Source organism: Lissotriton helveticus, chromosome 5_1 (genome assembly GCF_964261635.1).
Source record: "Lissotriton helveticus chromosome 5_1, aLisHel1.1, whole genome shotgun sequence".
Taxonomy (NCBI): domain Eukaryota; kingdom Metazoa; phylum Chordata; class Amphibia; order Caudata; family Salamandridae; genus Lissotriton; species Lissotriton helveticus.
In genome coordinates this window covers 1647773781-1647787854 of record NC_136065.1, presented here as the reverse complement: position 1 = coordinate 1647787854, position 14074 = coordinate 1647773781, and the positions used below count along the sequence as shown (strand labels likewise).

Genomic DNA, 14074 nt, shown 5'->3' with positions numbered 1-14074 from the left:
TGTGGGGCAGACATATGTCAACAGTCATACACTTGAGATGGCTGAAACTTTAGGAGTAAGAGCTGCTTTCTTATCAGTCTATCTATCCAAACTGGTTAGAAGTAACCCTGGGCGTCCGAATCGGCTACGCCCACGGAGTAGGCGTAGTGTTGCCTTCTACGCATTTTGCGTAGACAGCGTAGCCGGCAACACTACGCCCACTCCGTGTGTGTAGCCGATTCGGCCGCCACCCGCCTCCCTCCCGCCCTCCCCTACATACATTATTTAAGCAACTAACCTTAATAAAACAATTTTTAAAGCACTTACCATGTCCGGGGCTCTTCCGGGGCTCCCTCTTGGAATAGCGTCCTTTCCTGGATACCAATGCGCATGCGCGGCCTCCCGCGCATGCGCATTGGTATCCAGGACGACGCTATTCCAAGAGGGAGCCCCGGACGAGCCCCGGACACAGTAAGTGCTTTAAAATTGTTTTATTAAGGGTAGTTGCTTAAATAATGTATGTAGGGGAGAGCGGAGGGAGGTGCGTAGTGGGGCTAAGCGGAGTGCGGGAGTGGGCGTAGCTTCTCGCCCACTCCGCGTAGCTCCGCGGAGCCCCACTACGCCCACTACGACCAGGGTTAGTTAGAAGGCCAGGAGTGAGGGAAAGGCAATCCTCTGGACACTTCATGAAAGATCTAATTTCAATTAAGCACAAAACACTTCCCTTAATTTGACATAATTGCCAAAATGGAATAGTCAGTTGGGCCCTTCTAGTGGATTATGGCTGTGTCTTGAAAGAGAGTGTAATTGTACTACGAGACATGCCCACCTTCAAAAGAGTGTCTGATGGTGTTCCGACGAAGGTGGGATTCGAACCCACGCGTGCAGAGCACAATGGATTAGCAGTCCATCGCCTTAACCACTCGGCCACCTCGTCTGCCTTAGGTGACTATGTTTCATTTTTTAGGAAATTCTTACGATGTGCTAATTACAAATAATCATAAGTTTCTCCTAGACTGTGTCAGAACTGGCAAATATATGTGGTGTTCAATAGACAGAGCACATGATATAGCAGAATTATCAAATCTGTTCCATTAGGACTGTAGTTTTTAATAGTCATGATAACATGCTAGCATGTGAGTCGATCTTGCACAGTGAATAAGGGAGCAGTGCCAGTATCTACTTGGTCAGCTCTAGATGGCTCAACTGGGGAGGTATGAGAGCAGTGAGCTCCAGTGGCGCAATCGGTTAGCGCGCGGTACTTATACAGCAGTACTTGCATTGAGGCATGCCGAGGTTGTGAGTTCGAGCCTCACCTGGAGCAGCTTACTGGTTTTTCATAAACCATTTCACTAAAACTAAAGATTAAACTCAGGGGAAAGACGGCCCTTGCTAGAGAGTTTTTACTTCTTTTCAGGATCTGCGTGTCCGACTCTTCCAGGTGCAAATATCACAATCCTATTCGATGCTCCTTATAAACATTCCATGATGTGCCGTCTTGCATAGCATGCAAACACCACATCAGTGCATTTAAAAATACATTTGTAGAATAATAAATATGATGAAAACATTGTTGTCACGGGATAACCATATACTGAGGAGCTGCAAACAGTGCTGTATCAGCTACTTACAGTAAAATTTAACTGAAAGACATATCAAAAGAAGAGCGTCATCATATTAATGTTTCTAGTCAACATAAGAGTTGCACCATAGCAGCTTATGGTGCTTTCTGCTCAGATTGTGCCTCCAATCCCACATTGATTTTTTTTATTCTTTGCAGTTTAAAAAAACAATTCATGCTCAAAGTTAACTTTTTAAAACCATTCAACCTAATATATTTATTTCTCTAACTTGTGAATGTGGTCCATGTTCTCTTTTCCTCATCCCCATCACGATACTCCTTTTCCCGAAATCAGGTTCACTTCTTTATCCAGCCCACCCATCCAAGGTCACCAAATCTATGAAGCGATTCTGCTTTTTCTCACATTCTCTCTATGTACAAGATACCTTGTATCATTTGAATGGACAGCAGGAGAGTCGGATATTTATGGTTAGTGGGGGTGGGGTTTTGAAGATTAACCTCATTTGACTAAGAGCCGGGGCATCTGGGAGGAAAAGTATTTTAAGGGGGATGAAGTTCACATCTCCTTGGTGAAATTTCTAGATCCTTATTTCATCCTTTCTGTGGATGCAGACTCAGTCGGAACAGAGGTCATAGTCCTCGCTCTGAGTTTCAAAGGAACTTCAAATATGCATGGCTTATTTGGCTTTGCCCGGCGGGGTGAGAATGGCGTTTGTCAGGCGTTCGTCAGGCGATCGGAAGGGTTGAGGCGATAGTTTATGGTTCAATGGTTTTCATGAAGTCTTCTTGATACGATGAAAGCAGGAAAGGGAAGCTTGTCAATAAGCAAACTTAAGACAAGGTGTGACTCCTAGAAAGAATGACTTGGAAACAACATACAGAAACTCACATATAAAAAGGCCCTGATGAGGCTTGAACTCATGACCCCTGGTTTACAAGACCAGTGCTCTGCCACTGAGCTACAAGGCCAGCCTGCCTGCAGTATGTAAATCGCTTCATGTATTCTTACTGCGGTATGAAGATATCTATGATTTTGAGACTCTGTATGGAAATGCAGTTGCATTTGAATGTCTACATGCGTGCACAAATTGAAGAGCATGCTTAAGACACTTTTCTTGGAAGTAGGAAAAACTCCATTTTGATTTGAGAACATAAGAGTATTCACATTTATGACCATACTGATAGCTCTAGTTAGTATGTCCACAATCAGTGACAGATAGAGAACTCACTTATTAGAAGTGATCTGTCTCTGTGGGGCAGACATATGTCAACAGTCATACACTTGAGATGGCTGAAACTTTAGGAGTAAGAGCTGCTTTCTTATCAGTCTATCTATCCAAACTGGTTAGAAGTAACCCTGGGCGTCCGAATCGGCTACGCCCACGGAGTAGGCGTAGTGTTGCCTTCTACGCATTTTGCGTAGACAGCGTAGCCGGCAACACTACGCCCAATCCGTGTGCGTAGCCGATTCGGCCGCCACCCGCCTCCCTCCCGCCCTCCCCTACATACATTATTTAAGCAACTAACCTTAATAAAACAATTTTTAAAGCACTTACCATGTCCGGGGCTCTTCCGGGGCTCCCTCTTGGAATAGCGTCCCTTCCTGGATGCCAATGCGCATGCGCGGCCTCCCGCGCATGCGCATTGGTATCCAGGACAACGCTATTCCAAGAGGGAGCCCCGGACGAGCCCCGGACACGGTAAGTGCTTTAAAATTGTTTTATTAAGGGTAGTTGCTTAAATAATGTATGTAGGGGAGAGCGGGAGGGAGGTGCGTAGTGGGGCTACGCGGAGTGCGGGAGTGGGCGTAGCTTCTCGCCCACTCCGCATAGCTCCGCGTAGCTCCGCGTAGCTCCGCGGAGCCCCACTACGCCCACTACGACCAGGGTTAGTTAGAAGGCCAGGAGTGAGGGAAAGGCAATCCTCTGGACACTTCATGAAAGATCTAATTTCAATTAAGCACAAAACACTTCCCTTAATTTGACATAATTGCCAAAATGGAATAGTCAGTTGGGCCCTTCTAGTGGATTATGGCTGTGTCTTGAAAGAGAGTGTAATTGTACTACGAGACATGCCCACCTTCAAAAGAGTGTCTGATGGCGTTCCGACGAAGGTGGGATTCGAACCCACGCGTGCAGAGCACAATGGATTAGCAGTCCATCGCCTTAACCACTCGGCCACCTCGTCTGCCTTAGGTGACTATGTTTCATTTTTTAGGAAATTCTTACGATGTGCTAATTACAAATAATCATAAGTTTCTCCTAGACTGTGTCAGAACTGGCAAATATTTGTGGTGTTCAATAGACAGAGCACATGATATAGCAGAATTATCAAATCTGTTCCATTAGGACTGTAGTTTTTAATAGTCATGATAACATGCTAGCATGTGAGTCGATCTTGCACAGTGAATAAGGGAGCAGTGCCAGTATCTACTTGGTCAGCTCTAGATGGCTCAACTGGGGAGGTATGAGAACAGTGAGCCCCAGAGGTGCAATCGGTTAGCGCGCGGTACTTATACAGCAGTACTTGCATTGAGGCATGCCGAGGTTGTGAGTTCGAGCCTCACCTGGAGCAGCTTACTGGTTTTTCATAAACCATTTCACTAAAAGTAAAGATTAAACTCAGGGGGAAGACGGCCCTTGCTAGAGAGTTTTTACTTCTTTTCAGGATCTGCGTGTCCGACTCTTCCAGGTGCAAATATCACAATCCTATTCGATGCTCCTTATAAACATTCCATGATGTGCCGTCTTGCATAGCATGCAAACACCACATCAGTGCATTTAAAAATACATTTGTAGAATAATAAATATGATGAAAACATTGTTGTCACGGGATAACCATATACTGAGGAGCTGCAAACAGTGCTGTATCAGCCACTTACAATAAAATTTAACTGAAAGACATATCAAAAGAAGAGCGTCATCATATTAATGTTTCTAGTCAACATAAGAGTTGCACCATAGCAGCTTATGGTGCTTTCTGCTCAGATTGTGCCTCCAATCCCACATTGATTTTTTAATTCTTTGCAGTTTAAAAAAACAATTCATGTTCAAAGTTAACTTTTTAAAACCATTCAACCTATTACATTTATTTCTCTAACTTGTGAATGTGGTCCATGTTCTCTTTTCCTCATCCCCATCACGATACTCCTTTTCCCGAAATCAGGTTCACTTCTTTATCCAGCCCACCCATCCAAGGTCACCAAATCTATGAAGCGATTCTGCTTTTTCTCACATTCTCTCTATGTACAAGATACCTTGTTTCATTTGAATGGACAGGAGGAGAGTCGGATATTTATGGTTAGTGGGGGTGGGGTTTTGAAGATTAACCTCATTTGACTAAGAGCCGGGGCATCTGGGAGGAAAAGTATTTTAAGGGGGATGAAGTTCACATCTCCTTGGTGAAATTTCTAGATCCTTATTTCATCCTTTCTGTGGATGCAGACTCAGTCGGAACAGAGGTCATAGTCCTCGCTCTGACTTTCAAAGGAACTTCAAATATGCATGGCTTATTTGGCTTTGCCCGGCAGGGCTTGCCCGGCGGGGTGAGAATGGCGTTTGTCAGGCATTCGTCAGGCTCTCGGAAGGGGTGAGGCGATAGTTTATGGTTCAATGGTTTTCATGAAGTCTTCTTGATACGATGAAAGCAGGAAAGGGAAGCTTGTCAATATGCAAACTTAAGACAAGGTGTGACTCCTAGAAAGAATGACTTGGAAACAACATACAGAAACTCACAAATAAAAAGGCCCTGATGAGGCTTGAACTCATGACCCCTGGTTTACAAGACCAGTGCTCTGCCACTGAGCTACAAGGCCAGCCTGCCTGCAGTATGTAAATCGCTTCATGTATTCTTACTGCGGTATGAAGATATCTATGATTTTGAGACTCTGTATGGAAATGCAGTTGCATTTGAATGTCTACATGCGTGCACAAATTGAAGAGCATGCTTAAGACACTTTTCTTGGAAGTAGGAAAAACTCCATTTTGATTTGAGAACATAAGAGTATTCACATTTATGACCATACTGATAGCTCTAGTTAGTATGTCCACAATCAGTGACAGATAGAGAACTCACTTATTAGAAGTGATCTGTCTCTGTGGGGCAGACATATGTCAACAGTCATACACTTGAGATGGCTGAAACTTTAGGAGTAAGAGCTGCTTTCTTATCAGTCTATCTATCCAAACTGGTTAGAAGTAACCCTGGGCGTCCGAATCGGCTACGCCCACGGAGTAGGCGTAGTGTTGCCTTCTACACATTTTGCGTAGACAGCGTAGCCGGCAACACTACGCCCACTCCGTGTGCGTAGCCGATTCGGCCGCCACCCGCCTCCCTCCCGCCCTCCCCTACATACATTATTTAAGCAACTAACCTTAATAAAACAATTTTTAAAGCACTTACCATGTCCGGGGCTCTTCCGGGGCTCCCTCTTGGAATAGCGTCCCTTCCTGGATACCAATGCGCATGCGCGGCCTCCCGCGCATGCGCATTGGTATCCAGGACGACGCTATTCCAAGAGGGAGCCCCGGACGAGCCCCGGACACGGTAAGTGCTTTAAAATTGTTTTATTAAGGGTAGTTGCTTAAATAATGTATGTAGGGGAGAGCGGGAGGGAGGTGCGTAGTGGGGCTACGTGGAGTGCGGGAGTGGGCGTAGCTTCTCGCCCACTCCGCGTAGCTCCGCGGAGCCCCACTACGCCCACTACGACCAGGGTTAGTTAGAAGGCCAGGAGTGAGGGAAAGGCAATCCTCTGGACACTTCATGAAAGATCTAATTTCAATTAAGCACAAAACACTTCCCTTAATTTGACATAATTGCCAAAATGGAATAGTCAGTTGGGCCCTTCTAGTGGATTATGGCTGTGTCTTGAAAGAGAGTGTAATTTTACTACGAGACATGCCCACCTTCAAAAGAGTGTCTGATGGCGTTCCGACGAAGGTGGGATTCGAACCCACGCGTGCAGAGCACAATGGATTAGCAGTCCATCGCCTTAACCACTCGGCCACCTCGTCTGCCTTAGGTGACTATGTTTCATTTTTTAGGAAATTCTTACGATGTGCTAATTACAAATAATCATAAGTTTCTCCTAGACTGTGTCAGAACTGGCAAATATATGTGGTGTTCAATAGACAGAGCACATGATATAGCAGAATTATCAAATCTGTTCCATTAGGACTGTAGTTTTTAATAGTCATGATAACATGCTAGCATGTGAGTCGATCTTGCACAGTGAATAAGGGAGCAGTGCCAGTATCTACTTAGTCAGCTCTAGATGGCTCAACTGGGGAGGTATGAGAGCAGTGAGCTCCAGTGGCGCAATCGGTTAGCGCGCGGTACTTATACAGCAGTACTTGCATTGAGGCATGCCGAGGTTGTGAGTTCAAGCCTCACCTGAAGCAGCTTACTGGTTTTTCATAAACCATTTCACTAAAAGTAAAGATTAAACTCAGTGGAAAGACGGCCCTTGCTAGAGAGTTTTTAATTCTTTTCAGGATCTGCGTGTCCGACTCTTCCAGGTGCAAATATCACAATCCTATTCGATGCTCCTTATAAACATTCCATGATGTGCCGTCTTGCATAGCATGCAAACACCACATCAGTGCATTTAAAAATACATTTGTAGAATAATAAATATGATGAAAACATTGTTGTCACGGGATAACCATATACTGAGGAGCTGCAAACAGTGCTGTATCAGCTACTTACAGTAAAATTTAACTGAAAGACATATCAAAAGAAGAGCGTCATCATATTAATATTTCTAGTCAACATAAGAGTTGCACCATAGCAGCTTATGGTGCTTTCTGCTCAGATTGTGCCTCCAATCCCACATTGATTTTTTTTATTCTTTGCAGTTTAAAAAAACAATTCATGCTCAAAGTTAACTTTTTAAAACCATTCAACCTAATATATTTATTTCTCTAACTTGTGAATGTGGTCCATGTTCTCTTTTCCTCATCCCCATCACGATACTCCTTTTCCCGAAATCAGGTTCACTTCTTTATCCAGCCCACCCATCCAAGGTCACCAAATCTATGAAGCGATTCTGCTTTTTCTCACATTCTCTCTATGTACAAGATACCTTGTATCATTTGAATGGACAGCAGGAGAGTCGGATATTTATGGTTAGTGGGGGTGGGGTTTTGAAGATTAACCTCATTTGACTAAGAGCCGGGGCATCTGGGAGGAAAAGTATTTTAAGGGGGATGAAGTTCACATCTCCTTGGTGAAATTTCTAGATCCTTATTTCATCCTTTCTGTGGATGCAGACTCAGTCGGAACAGAGGTCATAGTCCTCGCTCTGACTTTCAAAGGAACTTCAAATATGCATGGCTTATTTGGCTTTGCCCGGCAGGGCTTGCCCGGCGGGGTGAGAATGGCGTTTGTCAGGCGTTCATCAGGCGATCGGAAGGGGTGAGGCGATAGTTTATGGTTCCATGGTTTTCATGAAGTCTTCTTGATACGATGAAAGCAGGAAAGGGAAGCTTGTCAATAAGCAAACTTAAGACAAGGTGTGACTCCTAGAAAGAATGACTTGGAAACAACATACAGAAACTCACATATAAAAAGGCCCTGATGAGGCTTGAACTCATGACCCCTGGTTTACAAGACCAGTGCTCTGCCACTGAGCTATAAGGCCAGCCTACCTGCAGTATGTAAATCGCTTCATGTATTCTTACTGCGGTATGAAGATATCTATGATTTTGAGACTCTGTATGGAAATGCAGTTGCATTTGAATGTCTACATGCGTGCACAAATTGAAGAGCATGCTTAAGACACTTTTCTTGGAAGTAGGAAAAACTCCATTTTGATTTGAGAACATAAGAGTATTCACATTTATGACCATACTGATAGCTCTAGTTAGTATGTCCACAATCAGTGACAGATAGAGAACTCACTTATTAGAAGTGATCTGTCTCTGTGGGGCAGACATATGTCAACAGTCATACACTTGAGATGGCTGAAACTTTAGGAGTAAGAGCTGCTTTCTTATCAGTCTATCTATCCAAACTGGTTAGAAGTAACCCTGGGCGTCCGAATCGGCTACGCCCACGGAGTAGGCGTAGTGTTGCCTTCTACGCATTTTGCGTAGACAGCGTAGCCGGCAACACTACGCCCACTCCGTGTGCGTAGCCGATTCGGCCGCCACCCGCCTCCCTCCCGCCCTCCCCTACATACATTATTTAAGCAACTAACCTTAATAAAACAATTTTTAAAGCACTTACCATGTCCGGGGCTCTTCCGGGGCTCCCTCTTGGAATAGCGTCCCTTCCTGGATACCAATGCGCATGCGCGGCCTCCCGCGCATGCGCATTGGTATCCAGGACGACGCTATTCCAAGAGGGAGCCCCGGACGAGCCCCGGACACGGTAAGTGCTTTAAAATTGTTTTATTAAGGGTAGTTGCTTAAATAATGTATGTAGGGGAGAGCGGGAGGGAGGTGCGTAGTGGGGCTACGTGGAGTGCGGGAGTGGGCGTAGCTTCTCGCCCACTCCGCGTAGCTCCGCGGAGCCCCACTACGCCCACTACGACCAGGGTTAGTTAGAAGGCCAGGAGTGAGGGAAAGGCAATCCTCTGGACACTTCATGAAAGATCTAATTTCAATTAAGCACAAAACACTTCCCTTAATTTGACATAATTGCCAAAATGGAATAGTCAGTTGGGCCCTTCTCGTGGATTATGGCTGTGTCTTGAAAGAGAGTGTAATTTTACTACGAGACATGCCCACCTTCAAAAGAGTGTCTGATGGCGTTCCGACGAAGGTGGGATTCGAACCCACGCGTGCAGAGCACAATGGATTAGCAGTCCATCGCCTTAACCACTCGGCCACCTCGTCTGCCTTAGGTGACTATGTTTCATTTTTTAGGAAATTCTTACGATGTGCTAATTACAAATAATCATAAGTTTCTCCTAGACTGTGTCAGAACTGGCAAATATATGTGGTGTTCAATAGACAGAGCACATGATATAGCAGAATTATCAAATCTGTTCCATTAGGACTGTAGTTTTTAATAGTCATGATAACATGCTAGCATGTGAGTCGATCTTGCACAGTGAATAAGGGAGCAGTGCCAGTATCTACTTGGTCAGCTCTAGATGGCTCAACTGGGGAGGTATGAGAGCAGTGAGCTCCAGTGGCGCAATCGGTTAGCGCGCGGTACTTATACAGCAGTACTTGCATTGAGGCATGCCGAGGTTGTGAGTTCAAGCCTCACCTGAAGCAGCTTACTGGTTTTTCATAAACCATTTCACTAAAAGTAAAGATTAAACTCAGTGGAAAGACGGCCCTTGCTAGAGAGTTTTTAATTCTTTTCAGGATCTGCGTGTCCGACTCTTCCAGGTGCAAATATCACAATCCTATTCGATGCTCCTTATAAACATTCCATGATGTGCCGTCTTGCATAGCATGCAAACACCACATCAGTGCATTTAAAAATACATTTGTAGAATAATAAATATGATGAAAACATTGTTGTCACGGGATAACCATATACTGAGGAGCTGCAAACAGTGCTGTATCAGCTACTTACAGTAAAATTTAACTGAAAGACATATCAAAAGAAGAGCGTCATCATATTAATATTTCTAGTCAACATAAGAGTTGCACCATAGCAGCTTATGGTGCTTTCTGCTCAGATTGTGCCTCCAATCCCACATTGATTTTTTTTATTCTTTGCAGTTTAAAAAAACAATTCATGCTCAAAGTTAACTTTTTAAAACCATTCAACCTAATATATTTATTTCTCTAACTTGTGAATGTGGTCCATGTTCTCTTTTCCTCATCCCCATCACGATACTCCTTTTCCCGAAATCAGGTTCACTTCTTTATCCAGCCCACCCATCCAAGGTCACCAAATCTATGAAGCGATTCTGCTTTTTCTCACATTCTCTCTATGTACAAGATACCTTGTATCATTTGAATGGACAGCAGGAGAGTCGGATATTTATGGTTAGTGGGGGTGGGGTTTTGAAGATTAACCTCATTTGACTAAGAGCCGGGGCATCTGGGAGGAAAAGTATTTTAAGGGGGATGAAGTTCACATCTCCTTGGTGAAATTTCTAGATCCTTATTTCATCCTTTCTGTGGATGCAGACTCAGTCGGAACAGAGGTCATAGTCCTCGCTCTGACTTTCAAAGGAACTTCAAATATGCATGGCTTATTTGGCTTTGCCCGGCAGGGCTTGCCCGGCGGGGTGAGAATGGCGTTTGTCAGGCGTTCATCAGGCGATCGGAAGGGGTGAGGCGATAGTTTATGGTTCCATGGTTTTCATGAAGTCTTCTTGATACGATGAAAGCAGGAAAGGGAAGCTTGTCAATAAGCAAACTTAAGACAAGGTGTGACTCCTAGAAAGAATGACTTGGAAACAACATACAGAAACTCACATATAAAAAGGCCCTGATGAGGCTTGAACTCATGACCCCTGGTTTACAAGACCAGTGCTCTGCCACTGAGCTATAAGGCCAGCCTACCTGCAGTATGTAAATCGCTTCATGTATTCTTACTGCGGTATGAAGATATCTATGATTTTGAGACTCTGTATGGAAATGCAGTTGCATTTGAATGTCTACATGCGTGCACAAATTGAAGAGCATGCTTAAGACACTTTTCTTGGAAGTAGGAAAAACTCCATTTTGATTTGAGAACATAAGAGTATTCACATTTATGACCATACTGATAGCTCTAGTTAGTATGTCCACAATCAGTGACAGATAGAGAACTCACTTATTAGAAGTGATCTGTCTCTGTGGGGCAGACATATGTCAACAGTCATACACTTGAGATGGCTGAAACTTTAGGAGTAAGAGCTGCTTTCTTATCAGTCTATCTATCCAAACTGGTTAGAAGTAACCCTGGGCGTCCGAATCGGCTACGCCCACGGAGTAGGCGTAGTGTTGCCTTCTACGCATTTTGCGTAGACAGCGTAGCCGGCAACACTACGCCCGCTCCGTGTGCGTAGCCGATTCGGCCGCCACCCGCCTCCCTCCCGCCCTCCCCTACATACATTATTTAAGCAACTAACCTTAATAAAACAATTTTTAAAGCACTTACCATGTCCGGGGCTCTTCCGGGGCTCCCTCTTGGAATAGCGTCCCTTCCTGGATACCAATGCGCATGCGCGGCCTCCCGCGCATGCGCATTGGTATCCAGGACGACGCTATTCCAAGAGGGAGCCCCGGACGAGCCCCGGACACGGTAAGTGCTTTAAAATTGTTTTATTAAGGGTAGTTGCTTAAATAATGTATGTAGGGGAGAGCGGGAGGGAGGTGCGTAGTGGGGCTACGCGGAGTGCGGGAGTGGGCGTAGCTTCTCGCCCACTCCGCGTAGCTCCGCGGAGCCCCACTACGCCCACTACGACCAGGGTTAGTTAGAAGGCCAGGAGTGAGGGAAAGGCAATCCTCTGGACACTTCATGAAAGATCTAATTTCAATTAAGCACAAAACACTTCCCTTAATTTGACATAATTGCCAAAATGGAATAGTCAGTTGGGCCCTTCTAGTGGATTATGGCTGTGTCTTGAAAGAGAGTGTAATTGTACTACGAGACATGCCCACCTTCAAAAGAGTGCCTGATGGCGTTCCGACGAAGGTGGGATTCGAACCCACGCGTGCAGAGCACAATGGATTAGCAGCCCATCGCCTTAACCACTCGGCCACCTCGTCTGCCTTAGGTGACTATGTTTCATTTTTTAGGAAATTCTTACGATGTGCTAATTACAAATAATCATAAGTTTCTCCTAGACTGTGTCAGAACTGGCAAATATATGTGGTGTTCAATAGACAGAGCACATGATATAGCAGAATTATCAAATCTGTTCCATTAGGACTGTAGTTTTTAATAGTCATGATAACATGCTAGCATGTGAGTCGATCTTGCACAGTGAATAAGGGAGCAGTGCCAGTATCTACTTGGTCAGCTCTAGATGGCTCAACTGGGGAGGTATGAGAACAGTGAGCTCCAGTGGCGCAATCGGTTAGCGCGCGGTACTTATACAGCAGTACTTGCATTGAGGCATGCCGAGGTTGTGAGTTCGAGCCTCACCTGGAGCAGCTTACTGGTTTTTCATAAACCATTTCACTAAAAGTAAAGATTAAACTCAGGGGAAAGACGCCCCTTGCTAGAGAGTTTTTACTTCTTTTCAGGATCTGCGTGTCCGACTCTTCCAGGTGCAAATATCACAATCCTATTCGATGCTCCTTATAAACATTCCATGATGTGCCGTCTTGCATAGCATGCAAACACCACATCAGTGCATTTAAAAATACATTTGTAGAATAATAAATATGATGAAAACATTGTTGTCACGGGATAACCATATACTGAGGAGCTGCAAACAGTGCTGTATCAGCTACTTACAGTAAAATTTAACTGAAAGACATATCAAAAGAAGAGCGTCATCATATTAATGTTTCTAGTCAACATAAGAGTTGCACCATAGCAGCTTATGGTGCTTTCTGCTCAGATTGTGCCTCCAATCCCACATTGATTTTTTTTATTCTTTGCAGTTTAAAAAAACAATTCATGCTCAAAGTTAACTTTTTAAAACCATTCAACCTAATATATTTATTTCTCTAACTTGTGAATGTGGTCCATGTTCTCTTTTCCTCATCCCCATCACGATACTCCTTTTCCCGAAATCAGGTTCACTTCTTTATCCAGCCCACCCATCCAAGGTCACCAAATCTATGAAGCGATTCTGCTTTTTCTCACATTCTCTCTATGTACAAGATACCTTGTATCATTTGAATGGACAGCAGGAGAGTCGGATATTTATGGTTAGTGGGGGTGGGGTTTTGAAGATTAACCTCATTTGACTAAGAGCCGGGGCATCTGGGAGGAAAAGTATTTTAAGGGGGATGAAGTTCACATCTCCTTGGTGAAATTTCTAGATCCTTATTTCATCCTTTCTGTGGATGCAGACTCAGTCGGAACAGAGGTCATAGTCCTCGCTCTGACTTTCAAAGGAACTTCAAATATGCATGGCTTATTTGGCTTTGCCCGGCAGGGCTTGCCCGGCGGGGTGAGAATGGCGTTTGTCAGGCGTTCATCAGGCGATCGGAAGGGGTGAGGCGATAGTTTATGGTTCCATGGTTTTCATGAAGTCTTCTTGATACGATGAAAGCAGGAAAGGGAAGCTTGTCAATAAGCAAACTTAAGACAAGGTGTGACTCCTAGAAAGAATGACTTGGAAACAACATACAGAAACTCACATATAAAAAGGCCCTGATGAGGCTTGAACTCATGACCCCTGGTTTACAAGACCAGTGCTCTGCCACTGAGCTACAAGGCCAGCCTGCCTGCAGTATGTAAATCGCTTCATGTATTCTTACTGCGGTATGAAGATATCTGTGATTTTGAGACTCTGTATGGAAATGCAGTTGCATTTGAATGTCTACATGCGTGCACAAATTGAAGAGCATGCTTAAGACACTTTTCTTGGAAGTAGGAAAAACTCCATTTTGATTTGAGAACATAAGAGTATTCACATTTATGACCATACTGATAGCTCTA

General features: G+C 44.4%; 14 non-coding genes across 14 annotated transcripts; 4 read left to right on the top strand and 10 right to left on the bottom strand.

Moving 5' to 3' along the window:
- Positions 1–834: 834 nt before the first annotated feature.
- TRNAS-GCU (transfer RNA serine (anticodon GCU)) lies at positions 835–916 on the bottom strand. The gene has a single exon. It is a non-coding gene; the product is annotated as a tRNA-Ser (tRNA).
- Positions 917–1208: 292 nt separating this feature from the next.
- TRNAI-UAU (transfer RNA isoleucine (anticodon UAU)) lies at positions 1209–1303 on the top strand. The gene is made up of 2 exons: positions 1209–1246; positions 1268–1303. It is a non-coding gene; the product is annotated as a tRNA-Ile (tRNA).
- Positions 1304–2458: 1155 nt separating this feature from the next.
- On the bottom strand, positions 2459–2530 carry TRNAT-UGU (transfer RNA threonine (anticodon UGU)). Its single transcript has one exon. It is a non-coding gene; the product is annotated as a tRNA-Thr (tRNA).
- Positions 2531–3666: 1136 nt separating this feature from the next.
- On the bottom strand, positions 3667–3748 carry TRNAS-GCU (transfer RNA serine (anticodon GCU)). Its single transcript has one exon. It is a non-coding gene; the product is annotated as a tRNA-Ser (tRNA).
- A 1555-nt stretch (positions 3749–5303) lies between these two features.
- TRNAT-UGU (transfer RNA threonine (anticodon UGU)) lies at positions 5304–5375 on the bottom strand. The gene has a single exon. It is a non-coding gene; the product is annotated as a tRNA-Thr (tRNA).
- Positions 5376–6491: 1116 nt separating this feature from the next.
- On the bottom strand, positions 6492–6573 carry TRNAS-GCU (transfer RNA serine (anticodon GCU)). Its single transcript has one exon. It is a non-coding gene; the product is annotated as a tRNA-Ser (tRNA).
- Positions 6574–6865: 292 nt separating this feature from the next.
- On the top strand, positions 6866–6960 carry TRNAI-UAU (transfer RNA isoleucine (anticodon UAU)). Its single transcript has 2 exons — positions 6866–6903; positions 6925–6960. It is a non-coding gene; the product is annotated as a tRNA-Ile (tRNA).
- A 1169-nt stretch (positions 6961–8129) lies between these two features.
- On the bottom strand, positions 8130–8201 carry TRNAT-UGU (transfer RNA threonine (anticodon UGU)). The gene has a single exon. It is a non-coding gene; the product is annotated as a tRNA-Thr (tRNA).
- A 1116-nt stretch (positions 8202–9317) lies between these two features.
- Positions 9318–9399, bottom strand: TRNAS-GCU (transfer RNA serine (anticodon GCU)). The gene has a single exon. It is a non-coding gene; the product is annotated as a tRNA-Ser (tRNA).
- A 292-nt stretch (positions 9400–9691) lies between these two features.
- Positions 9692–9786, top strand: TRNAI-UAU (transfer RNA isoleucine (anticodon UAU)). Its single transcript has 2 exons — positions 9692–9729; positions 9751–9786. It is a non-coding gene; the product is annotated as a tRNA-Ile (tRNA).
- Positions 9787–10955: 1169 nt separating this feature from the next.
- On the bottom strand, positions 10956–11027 carry TRNAT-UGU (transfer RNA threonine (anticodon UGU)). Its single transcript has one exon. It is a non-coding gene; the product is annotated as a tRNA-Thr (tRNA).
- A 1116-nt stretch (positions 11028–12143) lies between these two features.
- TRNAS-GCU (transfer RNA serine (anticodon GCU)) lies at positions 12144–12225 on the bottom strand. The gene has a single exon. It is a non-coding gene; the product is annotated as a tRNA-Ser (tRNA).
- A 292-nt stretch (positions 12226–12517) lies between these two features.
- TRNAI-UAU (transfer RNA isoleucine (anticodon UAU)) lies at positions 12518–12612 on the top strand. The gene is made up of 2 exons: positions 12518–12555; positions 12577–12612. It is a non-coding gene; the product is annotated as a tRNA-Ile (tRNA).
- Positions 12613–13781: 1169 nt separating this feature from the next.
- On the bottom strand, positions 13782–13853 carry TRNAT-UGU (transfer RNA threonine (anticodon UGU)). Its single transcript has one exon. It is a non-coding gene; the product is annotated as a tRNA-Thr (tRNA).
- Between the last annotated feature and the right edge of the window lie 221 nt (positions 13854–14074).